The following is a 21,678-nucleotide window of genomic DNA, read 5'->3' as shown; positions in this document are numbered from 1 at the left end:
TTTTTTTTATCCGTAGATATCTGGATTTCCTTGATAAGGTAATATCAGATAGTAGGGGCATAATAGAATAGTAGACATGTTAACTAGTTGTATTTGTATGTATTGACAGGATGATTTCAGATATTTGCTCTGATTGCCTACATGTTCAAGTGACTACAGTTGCAGTTAAGGTGCTTTACAGTGGGACTTTACAATGCCATGTCAGCAGACCATCTTACAAGCCGACTTCTCTCAAAAAGTATGAGCTGAAGTGTAGTATACTGTATTGGGGCTGCATTCTGTAAATATCTGTGTCTATGAACCATGTATATTCTCAGTTCCAGTACACAGTATCATAGCAGTATGTATTTATGTAATCCCCTTGTCTAAATGTCCACACGATGAGCCTAACACTGGCTGGATAATTTCAGCAATACTGAGAATGACATTCTGCTATAGGCTTTCAGAAGTGTGGCCTACAGCTGATGGGTAGAAGGCATATAGACCAAATGTTGTGAGGTCCTGTGTGGCAGTCCATGCTTTGGGACATCATAGGGGTGGATGATCACAATTACACATTCGTCCAGTGTTATGACCAGCATGATTAACTATGCCACGCAGAAGGCACTAGACATTGTAAAGAAAAAATTTACCATAGCGGTGCTCCTTTCAGTGTTCAGAATACTGACAGATGTGGAGGAGTTTCTTGTATCACTGGGAGGAGAGGGAGATGCAACAGAATTTATACCTGGTGGTGATCTGGATATGGGTGCTGAGCTGACTCATTTCACTCTTGCCTCAGTGGGTGACAGAACAGGCTAGTAATATGTAGCAGAGGTTTTCATATACAATTATTACACATACTGGGTGTATCTTAGCTAAGTATCTATGATGTACACTTCTTTTTATAGGCACATAGGGAATGCAACAGGATACTGCAAACAAGATAAGATTGTATAACAAAAAAATTGATTCATTTACACCCTCATCCTGCATGCCAGATGGGCATCCTAGTAGCCCATGTTAACATTTTTCACTATGATGTTCTCTGTGTTATGCATTCAAAAGAAGTGGTGATAAGCAACAGGTAGAAATGGCTGAGGCTGGATAAAGAGTTGGTTATGATGCTGCGATACATGGATGTATCAAAAAAGACACAATAACACTCATGTCTGCCTCATGGCTGGGGGCGGAGCTACGCTTAACAGAGGGTGTCTATGCAGAATTGGTTGAGTACATCCCAACCCATGTGGGGTATCATCTCCTGTAGCTGAGAGCCTTACAAGTGCTCTTATTGTGTCTGAAACAGCAGACTCAGAAATGAGCACTGCTTATCCCATAAGTATATCCAGTGTAAGTAAGCAACACAGGGTTCTGCAACACCACAACAATTCACAGTTACACCTGAATTGCCTGCAGCACTGGGGATAAATCAGCAGAAGTGAAGGAGTATTATGCAGACAGAGTTTGCTGCTACACAGTCTGCAAAGGAACTACCCAGCTGACCAGCTCCATTGTAAGTTTTGTTTGGACCTGGAGCTCAGACATTGTGAAATGAAGTCTATGTGGTGCATACATCAATGAGCACCTCTGTGTATTTGATTGCCAATGTATCATATCTGCCCAGATTGGCAGTGTTGTTTATGGCTAAAGTAAGGTACAGACATGGGATACGTAGGTCTCTGTAGGGGTGATACTTATTAGCTGGGGCTGGAGCTGTCAGGAGGCATGCTTCTTGTCATGGGTGGTGATGATATCCTACATATGTGACTGGGACATCTCATCAGTGAGTTCTTTCCAGTCTAGATCATAAGGTAGCACACCATTTTTGTTATGTGAGGTTATGAGCCCTACTCCCTTTGACCAGTGCTGTGGTACTAGGTCAGTGTCACACTGTGATACCTCATTCCTGTCACAGGAGGAAATGACTGCTTACACCATTTATTCTTCCACCTAATGCAGACTCACCAGCTTTTGCCCCTGTGGTGTGTCTACCTTACCTACTTTGTGATGGCAGTCTTGTGCTATTGTGCTTTCTGCCCACTGCACAAATGATGATGAATGTGTCCTCCAACATCCTCCCGCCGTTATTGCAATGAGGTGATGTCTGATTTGCAGTGGGACTAGATCATACACAGATAAGCACAGCCTGATAGAAAACTCCATGCATCATGTTAAGCCTGCATAACACTGTCACTTTGTGGATGTCATGGCCTATAGTTGCTGATTAGCCATGACTACCCTGCTAATGCTACAGTGTATTGTGCCTGTTTCTCTCTGGGGGCTATCACTGATCATATGTCATTCAGCTCTTAGTAAATGTCATCACCTTTTGCTGTTGCTGGGATGTCTGGCAGATAATGTAAAGCAGGTACTTAGTCTGGTGCTGCTCTTGTTTATGCTTTATCATGTTGTGAAGCATTATGCATACGACAACATCTTGCTGGCTCTCCCAGTGGAGCACTGTAAGAGACCCAACAGATATATCCAGGGAATGAAACAGTGCCTTCTATAAGGAGGGATGTAACAATGACAGACAAATGGAGTGGAATCCCCCACTGCCAATGAACATAAAAAGAAGGTTGATGGTCCACAGATGGATGGAGTTTGAATCCTACTTTTGCCAAACAATGTGAATGGCCAGCAGGTGTATGGTTTCTTCAGCCACACAAATGATACCAAAAAGATTCAAGTATTAATGAAACACAGTGATATAAATCATTAAATAAATCATTAAGTGCAGCCTGGCCCCAAGAGCATGCAGGAAATATGCAGTGCTACCCTGGGTAGCTGCCTTCACCTTCACCTTCTCCCATAGCAGCTTAAATTTAAATAAACTCTCTCTCAGAGATACACACACACACACACACACATTACTTTCCAGGAAATGATGGTAATATCATCCAGCACTACCAACATTACAGCCTTTTGTCCAAGCTTACAGTATTAAAGTATTACTACTCCAGATTGTCAAGATGGGGACCTTCCCATTTACTGTTTCACTCTTGTTAATAAGCTAAATCATTTTAAAAATAAGTGTCAGTGTGTAGCAGTATGATCTTGGTAATTAGAGGTCACTTCCAGCAGTTCTTCTCTCTTTAGTAATAAATACCTTAGGGGTAACTGCTCACAGTTTGCCACCCTTTAGTAATAAATGCCCTCTTATCGGTTAATGAACAGTTAAAGGTGACTACTTACAAACTTTTAAAAAGTAAATAATGAACCAAGCAATACAGTTAACAGGTCAATATACAGAAAGATATAATGTTACAGAAAAAAACAGAAAATAATCCTTCCGAACAAAAAGAGTATAACAAAGGAAAATGATCTACAGCTATACTTTACCTTCTGTGTCTTACTAAAAGAATGACTACACTGACCACATTAGCTGAATTTTCAGAATATGTCATGCACAGACAAGATTGCAGACAGAGAAAAGTGCTGAATCAACCTCAAGCCACAGGCTCCAGATACCATTCCTCCCAAACTGTTTTTACTCTTTCAGTTGCTCTTGGTTTACATCTTTATCATATCTTTTTGTCATGCAGAATTCAGATTTCATATCTGAATACCAATGTTTATGTTTACTTGCTATTGGTCAGCTGTCTCTGAAAAAAATCTTCTAATTGCATTTTATGGGCTTTGTCTTCCTGTCAGTGGACAGTCACAGATCTTGAATTCCATTTTCACATCATATGTATAATTGTGGTTCCTAGCTTCAGTAGCAGTTACAAAGGTTGAAGTTTCTCTTTACAACTTCAGTTACAAATTCCACATATTTTTTTTTCCATTCACAGAAAAAGGTCGCACATTAACACATATGTTCATGCCACAGAAGACACCATATTGCAGAATAAATTACATATTTTTAGTTGATCTGCTATATGCTTTATCTGAAGTGTGGCTCACATTTCTGTCACATTCTGATTTAGGAAACAGTGACATATTTATGTATAAATCTTAGGATCGTGCTTGGGGGTTAAATGTCTGGGTTCAATAGTTTAACCAATATCACCTGCAAAACACAACACAACAAAATTATTTTGGTGGGAATATGGCCACTTGCACAATGTGTCTGCAGTTATTACTCTGTACACTATGTGAATACTTGCCAACTAGGTGGCCCTGAAAGAAATCTCTGTGCTGAAAGCAGATATACAGGTCATATGTATACGGTATATAAGAATCATGCAACTACCAGGTAGGTTCACACCTACATTTGAAATAATTCTCTGTGAATTGCAGGGTGACAGATCAGGGAATGGTAGTTTTTCCTTGTGATATACCTGTGTCACTATCAGCCAAGTAGAGCTTGTTTTGCCATATATGTGCAGTCTATGGCATTTAGTACCTCACTGAGTTCTACGATGTTGTAGAAACCACATATAGTCCTGGTTCTCTCCTCTGCAGCCCTTGGAAATCATATATATATATATATAAAATCTTCCACATGCAGCAGCATGATGTCAAGGAACTTACTAAGCATTCAGTAGTCCGATGCCTGTGAAAGAGTTCTCAGTAGGTCACTGATAGTTCCCTCAGTTAGTAACAGCTATACATAACTCAGTATCCACATGCGTAGTTTGCTGAGTCTAACATTACAGATGTAAAAATAAGCTTTTAGGTTGCATTCATTGAACTTCAGTTTATTGTACAATGCTCTTTTTGGACTGCAAACTTAACAACTTATGATCTTATTCAGCAAATAACTGACAGTTTTGTCTTTCATATTGTTTACAAAATCATGGTGCTCATACTAATGACAGATTGAATATATTTCACGCCCGAGGTGGTATTTAAACCATAGGACCCTCCTGCATGTATATCTTTTTTAGGATAATGCATAAATGCATGTATTATAGTATTCACCTTTCTTTTACTTTCAAATGCATGCTTATATACTAGATTGTTTTAAATTATATTTACTGTTTAGTAAGTAATTTTAAAGAAAATTAATTTGTTTGTATTTTAAGTTTGCACTCTTGAACATTTTTCCAGCAACAACTGAAACAAAATTTACTAATAAAAAAGTTACCAATTTCAGACACTTTTTAGCCATAAACTACCTTTGGAGCTGCTGTCATTTTAATCTACCAATGTGTATCAGTTGCAGCCACTTTGACTGTAGACACCTCAAATGAATGGTTGTGAAAAAATGGCTACAGTAAGATATTCCAAGTTACTTTACAAATGCAGACTAGCTCTGTAAAGATAAATTAATGATTGGATGACAGCAGAGTTAATCTTTTTCACTGGGCAGCGCAGTGGTGCAGTGGCTAACGTTGTCACCTCACAGTGAGAGGTTCTGTGGTTAAATTCTCGGCTGGGGTACCTTCTGTGTGGTGTTTGTATGTTCTCCCTGCATTCGCGTGGGTTTCCTCTGGGTACTCCGCTTTCCTCCCACAATCCAAAGACATGCATCTGGAAGGTTTCTCTCTGGGACTCCACTGCAAATAGGCTTTGTTCTATTTGGACTTTCCTGGTCAAGAAATGTTAAATAAAAAATAAATAAAATTTTCATCCACAGACAGGCCCCAAACCCAGCAACTATAACTACATTGTTGACTGTGCACCTCAGATGTCTGATTGCAGTATAAATATTATCATGATAGTCATAGTAACACACTTCAAGTTTTACATAAAAACATGCAGTAGACACTGTAAAGTATATCAACATGCTTCACTCAAATGTATACTAATCCTGCAGAGCCAGACTAATGACTGTTTAAAATGCATGTATGACAAAAGAAAAAGTATTTCCATTCACCGGGAGCTCCTCCCCACGCAGCAGTTATAGCCACTTTTTAAAATAATTATACCACAGACACCTGATTAGTGCTAAAGTAATGACACTCAGTAACATATTTCAAGTTTGCTTTATAAAAACATACAGTAGTCAGGGAATAGTATTTCAACTTACTTCTCACAAATACATATGAGTTCTGTAAGCCAGAGTAAATACTGTTTAAAATGAACTGATGACAGGTTAGCCTCATCATCTACCCAGCAGTTATAGCCACTTTGCTAACAAAAGTGCACCTTACAAATCTGATTGTGATAAAAATCACAGTTACACTAATATATTTCAAGTTTGTTTCACACAAATACACAGAAACCAGTACATAGTCAAGTATTCCAGTGTAACTTCACACAAATGCTCACTAGTTCTATAAACGCAGATTAATAATTATTTAAATGAACACACAAGAGGGTAACAAACAATTCCTACACCATCCATCAGTTATAGACACTTTGCTAACTGTGTATACCTTAGTTATCTGATTACAATGGAAAATAATGGGCACACAATAAATGTATTTCCAGATTTGTTTCACAAAAATAGTAATCATGGTAAAATTTAAATATGAATCAGAAAAAATAAAGCCTGTAATACACTTGCCGTTCATAAAGACAGTCCACTGCAAACAAAGAAGGCCAAGTTACGTCCAAAAGGTTTATTTTAAAATCAATAAAAAAGTTCCAAGTAACAACACAATTCCAAACCACAAAGCTTTCAGATTACTCCTTCCTCAGTGTGATGAAAGATAAACACATTACTATTAATTAAAACTAATGAATACATAATTAATGAAACAGTCAACCGGATAACAAGAAAATAATCTAGTTGAATAACAGGGTGTACTTTAAAGGGATAAAACACTCTGCAAGGATAACTTATTATTAAAGCATAAAATAAATTATTTCTTAAGACATAGCTGTTTACGCTTTAAAATAGGTTTAATAGATACTGTAGAATTTATACCAGGGGCACTGTCAGCTTGTGGTTTAACAATCCAATTGTATTCTTTCATCTCTAGATCATTATTTTTATCATCCCCTCTCATGCTAGTGAAACGTATAGCTATAACTCTAAATACAAAATTGTGTGTGTTATTTGATTCTACAACATGTTTTGCTATTGCATTTGTCAAAATGCATCTTTTAATATCTGATCTATGCTCTATAATACGTTTGCATAATTTTCTAATTGATTTTCCAACATAGAAACTTGGGCATTTTTCACAAGTAGCTAGATAAACAAAATTAGTGGTAGGACAGGTTGCCGTACAGTGAAGGAGAAGGATTTATGTGCAGTGGGATGTGCAAATATATTACTTTTGCATATAACACTGCATACAGAACAGTTTAAACATGGTAAGTGCCGTTTTTATTTAATTCCAATTTATTTTGTGTTTTCTGCCAAAAATTTTTGTAACATAATTTGCTTTTTAAATTTAATGAATTTTTATAAGAAAATTTAGGACTAGGTGTAGTAATATTACTTAATTCTAGTAAAGCTGTTAAAATGCCCTAATTATTTGATATAATTTTTCTAACATCAGTAGTGCATCTACTGTAAGTAGTAGTGTATTTTAAAAGGTTGCTATAATTTCTATTTTTGTAAACATCAGTATTATTATGTAGCACTGAAAAGTAAGGGCTAGAGGTACTTTTTCATTGTTCAAGATCTAATCTTTTTTCTTTCTTCAATAGTTTAGAATCGTAACCCCTTTGTTGGAATTCAAAGTTCATATCATGCATTTGTTCTGCACATGTATTGTCATTAGTATTCAACCTGGTAGCGCTATAGGACTGGCTCTTAATTACACCTTTAAATGTATGGTTAGGATGCATGCTTTTCCAATGCAGATATTTATTTCTGTGAGTCGGTTTCTTGTATATTTGTGTGGATAAACTGCCATCTACTAAATTTAAATATACATCTAAAAATGTATTTCGGTGGATGAACTACTCATTTCAAACTTTAAAAATTAGGTGATATTATTTAGATATATAAGAAATTCATTCAACAATTCATGGCTACTTCCCCAAACAAAAAACACATCATCTACAAAATGCTTGTAAAACATAATATAAGGTCTAAGTTCAATAGGACATTCATAAACATATTTCTCTTTCCATTCATTTAAGGTTAGATTAGCATATGTATTTGCAACAGGTGGCCCCATCGCCATACCTGTAATTTGGTAATAAAGAGCATCGTTAAAAAGAAATATATTATTATTTTATACAATATCTAGTAGTTCACATGTTTCTATCGCTCTACCCTTATATTCACTGTATTTACATAAAACATTTCTAATGGCATTAATGCCAAAATCATTGGGAGTAACAGTGAAAAGAGATTTAATATCTAATGTTACAAGAAAATATGACTGTATATTTACACTCTGTTGCCAAGTAAAAAGTTTAATTAGAAAGTCACCTGTGTCTGTGATATAACTCTTTACACAGAGTAATAAGAGACTTAACATTGTTTGTAAATAAAGAGAGATGGATTCAGTTAACCAACCCCTCCCAGAGATGATAGGTCTCATGGGAGGAGTGGTAAGAGATTTGTGTAATTTAGGTAAACCATATAAAATGGGTATCTTAGGGCAAGGTATAGCAAAATAATGTAATAATTCAACAGAAATATCATTATTAATTTGTAATTTAAATAATAACATATTAACTCTACTAATACACTGTGCTACTTCACTGAATGTAATTTGTTTGAAGGCAGAAATATCAGCCAACAATTCATGAATAGACCTGTTGTAGGCAGTAGCATTCATCAAAACAATACCCCCTCCCTTGTCGGCTTCTTTTATAACAATGTCATTGTTCTTTTCCAGTTTTTCTAATGCTGCTAGTTCAGCAACAGACAGATTGTAGAATCTTTTATTTTTATCTTCAGCATAAAGATTATATGATTGTTGTTCATAAATATTTTGAAAGGCTGTAACAGGATTGCTAAATGGAATAAATGTACTTCTTTTTTTACACTGTAGTGGCATTTGTGTCTGGGAGTCTTTATACAATAATTTCAAATTAAGATTTCTTGTAAAAAGTTTTAAGTCTGTAATGGCATCAACGACCATATCTTTCTGGGCAGGTATGAATGTCATGCCTTTACTTAACAATGTAATATCAGCATCAGTGAGTTCAACATTAGAGAGGTTAAACACAGGGCAGTTAGGATTTTTTACCACCATATTCAGCTCCGTGTTTGCGGGCCTGTGGTCACATCTCTTGTTCTCTTCAGGATTTTTTACCTCCGTATTCAGCTCCATGTTTGCGGGCTTGTGGTCACATCTCTTGTTCTTGTCCTGGAGAAAGACCTCCCTCTGGCAACATCTCTATTCCGATTGGTTATCGCTTCTGGTAGTTTTAATTGGATGGCAGTAGAGGCTTGCCAAAAATCCTGCATTTGATTGGATGGCCCTGCTGATGCATTCAGTTTGATAGTATTCGGTTGTATTGAGTCATTTTTATTGTTAGTAGTAGCAGTTTGCCCAATAATCATATTGCCCACTTCATTATTATCCGCAGTTGCAGAATCAGTTACAATGTTATCCATAGTTGAAGCAGAAAATTGATCCAGCTCATACATAGAGGCTCTTGGTGTGCAAACTGCATACTCATTTTTTAAAATGGCTTTGGGCCAAGAAAAAATATTGCCTGAACAGAATTCATTAACATCTCGGGTTAATTTGTCTTTTTTTGTTGTTCTAGTTTTTTATCCAGAGTATTCAATCTCTCTAACACATTATTAAAGCTCATGATATTAGCATTAAAAGAAGGTAAGGCACAAAGTTCACTTTCTAACCGTTCAATTTCATCTTGCATGCTTTTTTCAACAGAAGCAAAAAAACAATTCATTAGGGCCATATAGTCTAGCCCTAATTTAATATTGAGTTCTTGCCAGCTTTTCAGAAGTTCAGGCTACTTGTTGCCATAAGACTTCATTTTCAGAAAACATGCAGTCCACGAGGAACCAAGCCCAAGTGCAAATAGGCAGAGAAACTAATTCGCTGCCATTGCAGCTTCTTAAAAGTTTGCAGTTTGTATTCCAAGTTCTTAATTTGTTGTATGCATGTGTCTCCATTATTAGCAAGATGAAAAGTCTCACCATTTGGTGTAGTTGTCATCCCTTGTAGGAGCGTATTAGCTCTTTCAGCAAGAATACCACTTTTCTATGCTTCACTGGCTCAGACAAACAGCACGCTTTCCCATGTCTCTCAGACAAAATGCAGCATACATTCCCAAATACTGTTACAAATTTTCACTAAATTGTTATTGTATATTTTTTACTGTATTTTACTTCAGTCTTTTTGATTTTTGTCTTGTTTTGTTGCACTGCGGAGCCTCTTGGACACTTATTCGTTTGTTTTATTGAATATTTGTTTTACTTTACTTTAATCTTTTTTCTTGCTAAGTTATACTGTGGAGCTTTTCTCCATGGGCTTTCACTGAAAAAGGGCTCTTGCTCAGTTGGACTCTCCAAGCACAGGGCTATGCATATGCCATCAATGTTTTAGCTGCCTGTATTTTAGATACCTATGCTATTATCTATTTTTGTGTGCTGATACTTAGTTTTAACATTGCAGACTGCTTTTATATGCCTTACTGTACACATATCTTGGCATTTGAAGATGACCTGTTCTACCACTAGTTCTACCAGTGTAGATGGCCACTAGTGGGTGTTATTCAATAGCCATGTTGGGTGTCATACGCTTTGCTAGACCTGAGTGTTTGCCTTTGTGCATTACCATGTCCATAGCCATACCACTGCCATTCTTTCATAATGCCCTAGTCTGCTTGGCTGGCATTATTTTTTCACTCTACACTCAAGCTTCTTCCAGTGTCAGTTACTCCTCTCATACCATGGACATATACCAGGCAGACTGCCAGTTGTTTAGGCTATCTTTCTTCATGCTACATTACTGCTTATGGGTGTCTGTGGCCCATATTTATTTATAACATTCTGGCTAATGTGGCTGTGTTCCCTATTTTGTTTATTGTCTGTTGTTTTGTTTCTCTCCATTTATGTCCATATAGTATGCTGTGTCTGTCATAACTATGGATTTGGTGTGCCAGCAGGCAGCATTCACCTAGCTTGCCATTGCCCACTGTGTCTCCAGTTCTCTCCAGACCAGCTTCTCTGCAGGGTGACATTGGTCACCATGCAAGAGGCAAAAGGGAGTATTGACTGGTTGCATTTAGTGGTCTGTTCCCTGGATGTAAGTAGCTCATCAGGAGGGTGCTCTCTGTAGGTCATCGTATGTCATGCAGAAATAGTTGGAGTGCCTCTTGATGACTCTGTGTACCACTGGCTGGACACTTGTATTGGCCACTTGGAGCACAGTGTTGTGCATCAGGCAAAGCTGTACAGTTGCTGGCCCTGGTCGGCAGGCCACCAGTTTCTGAGCCTAGCCAGGAGGATAATCATGAAGGTGACTGATTTCTTGCTGAGCATTGTACAGGACATTGCTGCAGTCAGTTGTCACCACACTGTCTCTCCCATCATGGTGCTCTTTTCCTTGCATTTTTCCTTCCCTACCCAGTTTGTGGTTTAGCCCAACACATCACCAGTTGTCCTCCCTCTGTCTGACTGTCTGTATCCCTCTTATGTGTCCATCCCATTTCTCTCAGCACCTCTCCTGTTGATTAGTGTTTGTCTGCCCCTGCTGACATATTTACACCCTTTTTCCTCCCTACTCCTTCCTTTTGCCATCTTCCTGTCTACCTTTCTTGAAAAACATAAAAATGGGCATCTTTCCCATAAAGAAAAATATACCTTTGCTTCAGCATTCCCTTTCCACTCATTTCTTCCTCTTGCCTTGCTGTGTGTTCCTCTTCCTCCTTTCTGATTGAACTATGTACCCTTTCCATCTCATTTATAGCAAATAATGGTAGGAACTTTGCTATATATCCCTTTTACAGGCTCTCAGCTGTACTCCTAGTTGATGTGCATGTGAATGAACTGCGTGTATGAATGAGCACTATTACATGTCTGCTACATGGCTATAGCTGAACTCATTGGTTCATGTGACCTACATCATGCAGTACCAGTCATTACATGACTTGTGGAATTCCTTCTAGTGTATTCTCTCATTAGTGTGATATATATATATATATATATATATATATATATATATATATATATATATATATATATATATAGATATATATATATATATATGTATGAGGCTAAGAGGGAGAATGTCAGAAAGGTACAGAGCCACCTTGAAGACATGAAGAATGCAAGGAGACTATGGCAAGGCATACACGTGATCACTGACTACAAAATCAGGTCACCACAGTGTAAGGACAGCATCAAATCCCTGGACAGTCTGAACATCTTCTTTGGTAGATTTGAGGAGAGAAGCAACAGGTTGGCACTAAAGCTACCCATTGATGAGAAGGATGCAGTACTCAGCCTCAACACAGAGGAGGTAAGAAGAGAGCTAAGGAGAGTGAACCCCAGGAAAGCTGCTGGGCCAGACAACATACTGGGTAAGGTGTTAAAGGGCTGTGCTGATCAACTATGCACAGTGTTCAAGGAAATATTTAACATCTCTCTTGCCTGGCAAAAGTACAGTCATGCTACAAGGAGACTAATGTCATCCCACTATCTAAGAAAACCACTCCCTCCAGCCCAAATGACTACAGACCAGTCACTCTGACATCCACTCTTATGAAATGTTTTGAGTGACTGATCAAAAACCATCTTTTATCATGCCTACCTCCTGATTTTGACCCTCTGCAGTTTGCATACAGAGCTAACCAATACACGGCTGATGCCATATCAGTAGCATTACACATCTCCCTTGAGCATTTAGAGGGCAAAGTCATCTATGTGAAGATGATGTTCATAGACTTCAGCTCTGCATTTAATATGGTGACGCCAATGCAGCTGATAGAAAAATTGGCACATTTAGGAAATCAGTAAACATCTCTGTAACTGGATCTGGGGCCTCCTGATTGAGAGACCACAGAGGGTGTGTTCAGATAAGACCACATCAAAGTGTATCAAGATTAAGACCGGGGTTCCACAGGGATGTATTCTCAGCCCACTTTTATTCACCATCCTGACCCATGACTGCTATGCTAAGTGCAAGTCCAACCATATCATCAAGTTCGCCGATGACACCACAGTCATGGGGCTCATCACAAAGGAGGATGAAAGGGCATACAGAAAGGAGGTGGCATCTCTGATCAGTTGGTGCGAGGGGAACAACCTTGACCTGAATTTAAGCAAGATCAAAGGGATTATCATCAACTTCAGGAAAAGGAGAACAAACCACCCAGTACTCAGGATCAATGGTGAAAGTGTGGAGAGGGTCAAGAGTATGAAATTCCTGGGTGTACACATATCAGAGGATCTTTTGTGGTTGGGGAACACCAGCCAACTGGTCAAGAAAGTGCACCAACACCTCCACTTTTTAAGAAGGCTGAAAAAAGCTAAGCTTCCTCCTCATATTCTCTCCACCTTCTATAGAGATGCAATAGAGAGCATCCTCACCTGCAACTTCACAGTGTGGTTTGGAAGCTGCACAGTTACAGAAAGGAAGGCACTACACAGAGTGGTGAGGGTTGCAGAGAAGGTAACAGGTTCCGGTCTTCCATCGATGAATATCTTTATTCTGCAAGAAGCAGAAAGGTCACCAGAACAATACAGGACAACACACATCCTGCACGTGGACTGTTTAAGCATCTGGCATTGGGCAGGAGATATCGCAGCATCTGCTGCAGGACTACATGATTCAGTAACAGTTTCTACCCTACAGTGATTAGACCTCTGAACTTGGGCACTAGTCCCAGGGGTCTGGACACATAATAAGTCAATTTTTATTTATTTGTGTAATCTATACTTACATATATGCCAAGTAAGTGCAATGGTAATTTATTATATATCCATAGTCAGTATTATTTAACTCACTCAAGTGCAATATTAGACAAATAACTTAGGCATTTCAATTTGTAGTGTGTTTTATTTTACTTTAAATAGGATAGTTAATTTAACTCAGGAGATGGTATTCTTTTTGTATATGAGTGTTGGTAAATATCTCTGGTTTTTCTTGTGTGTATTGGGAGTAGTATTGTATTTGTTAGTTATGCTTATTCCTCGACTTTTATGTGTTGTTTCACTTTCCTTTGTAATCTCAAGAATTGAGCTGATGCACAAAATTTTGTTTAGGCTACACATGTATAGTTCTAAATGACAATAAAGTTTACTTTAACTTTGATATTGTTGGTTCTTATATATTGTTAATCATTTCTGGGCTGCACTGTGCAACTTCGGGTGCACTAGTTTGCTTTTACTTGTCCATGTAAGTAGTGTTTCTGAATTACAGAGAGTGCATCATTATTATGCAACTTGAACAAAACAAATAACTAAAGTCAAGGCAGGTAAAGCGCTGTGCAGCGCTCACTTTAGGCATCTATTCAAGCAAACAAGGAGGTGCAACTATAAATTTCTGTTTGGAACCTCACCTTCATTGTTGCTTTGCTTGTCTAACAAATGTTTTAAAAATGTACATCTCTCTCTGAAATGTTACTGCTATACAAGTAAGAAACATACTCCTCATTTCAGTTGATGTCTCTACAAGATGCTTGTTTTCATTGAAGTCTGAAGGCTTTGAGCATGTTAAGTAAAGATCTGTACTTGATATATTAGGTTAGACAGTTCTGCACGGTGTGAGTCATACCGTTTCTTAGAGTTGCTGAAAAAATAAAATGAACTTGTATGAGTATACTACATCTGCAGCTTTGGTGTTGAATACAAAATAAAACACATATCTCTAATATTCTAACTTCACAAGTAATTGTAGTAAAAATGTATGCTGTTAAAAAAGTATTTATATAATATAACAATACACATTAAAAAGTAGACTGAATTGGCAGAGTACATACAGAGTGCTTAGAAGATGGTTGTCTCTCCTGTTCACTCAAAAAAAGTGTCAGCTAAAAATATTAATTTTACATATCACTGCGGATATTGTAGCTTTAATGTGTTGTTTTAAAACTGATGGCAATGGAACAGGAGACAGTCAACAATGAACAATTTTGGTACAGGAAATGGACAATGAAGAGGGGCATGTAGCAGCCCTTTGGCCTGGCAATGATTCCAAGTAAACTACAGTAGTAAAGTGATTATCACAAGGAGATATTAGTGTGTCCCTGGAATGAGTAGTACATGATATGAGACTTGTAGCTGGCCAGCTGGATATTTATGACAAGCAATTGCAGTTGTTAGGTGAAATTGATGGCATTTGTTGAAGAAGCAACATTCTGCCTTGGTACAACTGAAACAATCTCCTCAGGAAATCTGGAATTAAACCTCAGTGATGTTTGGACAAATAGTACAGAGAAGAAGCTGGTGAGTGTAGAGAATATCACAAGACAAAGGAATTTGTGTGTTAGTGCTTTGTTGAAAGTGGAAGAAGGCTTGGACTGCTTTGGTTTTACCAAATCCAAGATGAAGCTGTGGACTTAAATTTGCAAAGTACTTTGGCCATTGAAAAAAGCATACACGGTGCAATTGTGTTTGGTAGAGAGGAAAATTGGTAAACCATAGATCATATTGGTTGAGTTCATTTTATGGTATGAGAAACAGCAGGCAGTGTGGCAATTTTGGCATCAGGGTAAAAAGCATGCAGTTGAGGGGTATTTTGCATTTTTGGATAATTTTTTGTGGTTGTACCCTTCAACAAAGGTAACAATTTTCAGATGCGGTAAATGAATACAACAGGCAAAATCTTAAGTACTGACAGTTAGTGTAGATGATTAGGGCAACCTGTAAATGACTTACTTCCTGAAGTCCAGGGTTTGATTCGTTAATCTCCACTTGCCTACTGTATAACTTTGACCAAGTCACTTAATCAGACAGTGTTTTTGGGTTGAGTCTGGAAAAGGTCCATTTATGGATTTTTGATATTACTATGGTAGAAATCAATATTTGGACATATGTTAGCGGACTTGGATAGTGCATCTAGGCTAACATATAATGTATTTTAATATTTAGATCTCCATTTGAGGTGTGAATAACACTGGTTTAATGGCATTAATTAGGATGATTAAGGTTTTTACCATGACATTTTGATATTACTATGGTAGAAATCAATATTTGGACATATGTTAGCGGACTTGGATAGTGAATCTAGGCTAACATATAATGTATTTAAATATTTATATCTCCATTTGAGGTGTGAATAACACTGGTTTAATGGCATTAATTAGGATGATTAAGGTTTTTACCATGACATTTTAAGGTTGGAGGATCTTGTGGATTCAAAGTCAAAAATCAAACGTGTAAAACTAGTACATTGTAAACTCAGTAGCAATATTAATGCTAATAAGCTTTTAGCAAGTATGGAACTATATAGGTTACTGTAAGGATATATCAAGCCCAAAGTCAGGTTGAGGTATATAGTTTCATATGAGATAACTAAGCTAATGGCTTAAAAGTCCTTACAAGCCTAGCCAACATAACCTGATTTTACCCAATATGTGGCCCCTAGGAGTAAGAAGATGGCAAAGGTTTGTGCAAATGGCGTGACTGTTTTACAGATTTCCCCTGTCCATAAGGGATATAGGTGCTACTCCAGGTATGAATTTGTGATTCCCCATCCATTGGTCCAAATTGTGCTTGAAGAGGGCTAGGGAAGGGCCCTGTTTAATGTGAATAGAAAGACTGTTCCAAAGAATGGATAATCTCTGTGACACATTTCTGTCTCTCCAGCATGTTTTGTTTGAATCACTGACTAGGATTAGATCCCTAGATTGAGTGGCCCTCATATTGTTTGTCTTGTGGATGTGCAGCAGTTTTATCAAGCTGGATATGTGAGTGCCTTGTAGGTCAGGCATAGGTCACCCCTTGTCATTAGGAGACAGTGTAAAGGGATAGGGCTTTTAGTCTCTTCACATAGGGCATGTTCTTTACACCCTTTATTTTCTTTGTGTGGATCTACTGGGATCACTCCAGCTGTTTAAAGTGACTAGCCAAGTACATGACAAATGGTGCATTGTATTTGATTATTGCTCTAACATGGACTGAGTACAGTCGGACTATAACTTCTTTGGAACTTGGATGCCATACCTTTACTTATAAGTTGTGTCACATAGAAGGATTTCCTCACCACTGTGGACACATGACAGTCAAAGGTTAAGGTACTATCCATCTGTGTACCTAGCTCTCTCACCTTTGAGCCTACTCTTAGAAGCGTGCTGTTATTGTTGTAATTTGCAGGGGTCTTTGGCTTCCCAAAGGATATGATTATGCATTTTTGCATTTAGTTTTTGGCCATGGCTCTAGCATCAATCATTTGTCTGATTTATACCCTTCTGAAGGATATCTACATCATTGGGGGATTTGATGATTGACACAGCTTGCAGTCATTGGCAGACTTTGTCATCCAGATGCCTTCCACATTAACCTTGACTTCAGAGATGTATATTCTGAACAGGAGTGGTCCCAGTATTATGTTTATGTTTATGTTGTGTTGGGTTAGATAACACAGAATAAGTTTTCTGTCAATGTAATGAATGGTGACTGCTTTTGTATGGTTTGAAAGCAGAAAGCATTTTTTTTCAAGAAGATAGAGAAGTGTTGTTTTGCAGGGTCCATGTAATTATATATCCCAAATATTCTTGGATGCTCCTTGTGAATGTGAGGGAGATGCCAATGAGTACTGATATGTAATGGGGCTATTATTATTTTTTCTAATGATTCTAAGTTAAAAGCATAATAATGGAGCTTGTGTGTGGGGTGCTCTCTAAATATGTTTGTGTGTTAATGGTAATGGGTGTTAACCCAGCCACTGGGGATGCACAAGCCAGTGCATTTCTTCGTGCCAGTCCCAAGCCCGGGTAAATGGTGAGGATTATGTCAGGAAGGGCATCTGATGTAAAACTTTTGCTAAATGACATATATGGACAACAGTACAGATTTCCATACCGGATTAGTTGAGGCCTGGGTTAACAACGACTGCCACCAGAAATGTTAGCCAACAGGGCGCCGGTAGAAATTGGGCTATTGTTTTCCAAAGGAGAACAGAGCAAGATGCAGAGGACAGGAAGAAACAGAAACAGATGATCCGCTATAGCGCCCCTAATGGGAACAGTCAAAAGAAGTTGTTAATGGTAATGGGTGTTACAGAAAATTTGAATTTATGAGATGTCTGTAATCTGAGAATGAAAGCATTCTTTTTAGTGGCAATTGGGTTTAAAATTTCTAATTTCAGTGTGGCTCTGTGATGATATTTTGTTTATTTTTGTTTATCAAACAGGTTGGTGGACTGGTCAGTAACCTTATTCAGCCACAAACCAAGAAGCCAGAAAGCAAACACAAATATGTACAAAAATGACAATGTAATGCAATCAACATATAATCATATAATTACATATATACAGTAGAATATAGTCCTGCGAGCAAAAACAAATGTTTTACATACACATAGAAAGATAGTCTATACTATACTTTTACAGATATGAAGGGAAATGGTTTTTCTTTCCTTCTGTAAAGAGAGATGTAATTGATTGCCCTAAATAGTTTGTACTTTAGCCACCTGCTTATTTTTGTAGTTGATTGGCTGGGTTATGTTTTTGAAAAGTGCAGCTACGTCTTGTCTGGTTGTGACCAGTGATGGAACTGGATGATATGTTGTGTGTTGACCTTGAGTGATGGAGAGTGGAATGAGTTTTGTTTCAGTTTTTGGAAGATACCCCTTTGGTGAGTGATCTGCTGCTTCAGTTATCTGATGTGTTTATTAGTGTAGCTTGTTTGTCCACTAATGGAATGGAGGAAGCGAGGGTATGGTAGTTGTACAGTCCCTTTGAGAATACAGTATTACTGTTACTGAAGACTGGTGACAGTATTACTGTTACTACAGACTGGTGACAGTATTACTGTTACTACAGACTGGTGACAGTATTACTGTTACAATAGACTGGTAACAGTATTACTGTTACTACAGACTGGTGACAGTATTACTGTTACTGAAGACTGGTGACAGTATTACTGTTACAATAGACTGGTGACAGTATTACTGTTACTACAGACTGGTGACAGTATTACTGTTACTACAGACCGGTGACAGTATTACTGTTACTATAGACTGGTAAACACAAGATGGTAGGGATGATTTAGATATGTGACTTGAATAGGGCTATGAATTGATGAGGTTGGAATGAAGAAAGAAATACAGTGTTTGTTTTTTTCAGTGTTAAGTTGTCCTATTGAAACCCTTTAGATATATTTTACCTGAGTGCTAACTGAGGTTTATAGAGTAAAAGATGAGAAGCAATGTAAAAGGTAGGGATTCACTATTTAGTTCTAGATGGTCCAGTTATAAGGGCATTGTTTATATTGTTAGTGGATTGACATGTTATTGGGGTATTTGAACTTGGGTGATGTTAAAGGTAAGACAATGTTAAAACTATTATAAAAGGTTAGAGCATAGGATAATACCAAGTTGTATTTTATTTATTTATTTTATTTTACATTTGTTAACCAGGTTAGTGTGGCTGAGCATGTGGCTCATTTTCAGCAGAGACCCAGGGGAGAAAAGCTCGTCAGGACTAGAAAACAATTTATTAAATTTTAGTAACATAGTAGTAACAATCAGCTGTAGGATCTTCCAAGCAGAGACCTGGAGAGAAAAAAAAAGCTCCTCAGGCAATTCAGTTGTGCAGAGTATTAACAACTGGCAGACAAGTATGTGAGTTGTTACAAACAAGGTTTTAAACAATTAGCAGAAGAAAATGTGACTAGTTACAATATTATTTAAGCTTCTTAGAGCAAAATGAGTTAATAGTTAGGCAGATGCTTTTTTAAAGTGGGTAGGATCTAGTTGTTTAGGAGTTTGGAAACAAGAAATTAAAGTAAGAATGGCTAGTAGGAGATGTAGGGGAGGTAGAGTATAGGAGACAGACTAGACAGGTAGGTTGTTTTGAGACTGTAAGAATTAAGAGTGGTTGGAGATAGAGGAAGGGAAGAGGTAGAAGAGGCATGGGAATGGTGTTAGAGATGCATTAAGAGTGAGGTGGTGAAATAGGTGAAAGGTTGGTGGATGGATGTAGTTATGGCACTCGACTGAAGGTTACTATGAGGCAGGATATATGAGGTAGAGCATGCCTCTCAAATGTCTGGATTTTTGCCTCAAAATTTTGATCTGGTCCTCATAAAATTTTAGTTTTTCTGGAAAATCACTGGGATGATCTGAGGAATTAAATTATTAAATGATGTCATACATTTGAGTTTCAGACTTTATATCCTTCGAAAATGCATTTTAATGTATATCCTGTTATTCTAGTAACTTTCTAAGTTTATGCAAGCAATACTTAAAATCTGTCCCTGTTTTTGGGCCACTGTAGCCCCATTATGCCACAGTTTGTCCAGATTTCTTCTGCTAAGAGGTTGAGGGGTATAAGGTGGAGTCATGGTGGATGTTTTATTAATAGGTAAGAAGTATGTGATTCATTAATGGATCCCTGGCCACATTTATTCTAAACATATTTGCGCATTGCTTTAACAATGTATATGCTGAAGGAATGTGCATGCATGTGGTAATAAGAAGGCTATTAGAAAGGCCTGTATTGCCTGTTTCATATAACTGACTCTGCTAACAGTGTTTCAGGATACATGTAGGCCACAAGTGATGCAAAATTAATTTTATGATGTTTATGTCAGGAGCTCTGTTCTTTGTCTCTGGTAAGTTGATGATGCTCAAATTGTTGAACCTAAAGACCAATGGTGTCCTGTAATGGGGCCTAGACTCTGTAATCTGTGAGATGATCTATATATAGTTTGGGGGTGTGGGGATTGCCTCCACAGAGTGAGAGTAGGGGGACGCACTTGTCTGTGCATTTGTTTATGTTTTGCAACCTTAGGAGTATTGCTGTTTTGATTAGTGATATCTCAATGTTTTAGATATTTTGGGTTCAGATAATTGCATCTGATTTAAACAAGTCACAATTATTCATATCTGATCCATTTCTACTGTTATACAATATCTCTGCTACTTGCTGTTATAAGTAAAGCTGCTTTTCTAAAATGTATTGTAGGACTGAGAACAGTGCTGTGATATGTAATCTTTTCAAAATTGTCATGGCTTAATAAAAGTTTTTTTCTTGAAATAAATCACATATAAATGCAGTTACCACAAGATACAAAAATTATCACATAACTGTTATACTTGCTTTTGGTAAAGTCCTATAATGTGTGATCAGCTAAAGTGGAATGAATAATGGCTACAGTAATATTTACCAGTTGCTGCCATGTGCCATTACTATATCACTAGAGGCATATACATCATTCCTGTAAGTCCTATGACATTCAAAATTCCCTAAAGTACATAATTAAAAAACATATCCTAAAGGTGCTGAATCAGGAACTAAGTGCATCCCCACAGTAGAAAACATGCAAGACAATGCTGTTTTAATAAATATTAAAATAATTATATGTTAAAAAAGAACAGTATGGATTATCAGAAGGCAAAACTGCTGTGCATGGCTGAAATTAAAAATGCTAAAATGTAGGAAATACTTTTGCACAAGATCTTTAAAATAGAACACTAAATTTAGGCTTATAACAACTTCTTGTTGCAACATGCAGTCCGCTATGCATGTTGGTAATTACAGTAAGTGTCCATGCCTGTCTGTATGTCTGTACACAAGGAAACATCACGGGCTGCACATTACTGTTTGCCAACATGCTGCTGGTACCATGAGTTACCTACATTTGATGAAACAGGCAGATCAGGACATTAACAGCATAAAACAGTATTGAGAGGTTCTGCTAGCTTTTCCCCTGAATGCCAAAAAGCATCTTTGAGTTTCCTAGTGTTGAGCTCATCAGGACAAGCAGTTAACTGTCTTTAGCAATCTGAAGGGCACACTCAACACAACTGT

This window comes from Protopterus annectens, chromosome 1.part0 (genome assembly GCF_019279795.1).
Source record: "Protopterus annectens isolate FY-2018-M chromosome 1.part0, PAN1.0, whole genome shotgun sequence".
Classification (NCBI taxonomy): Eukaryota; Metazoa; Chordata; order Ceratodontiformes; family Protopteridae; genus Protopterus; species Protopterus annectens.
This window is presented reverse-complemented; position numbering follows the sequence as displayed.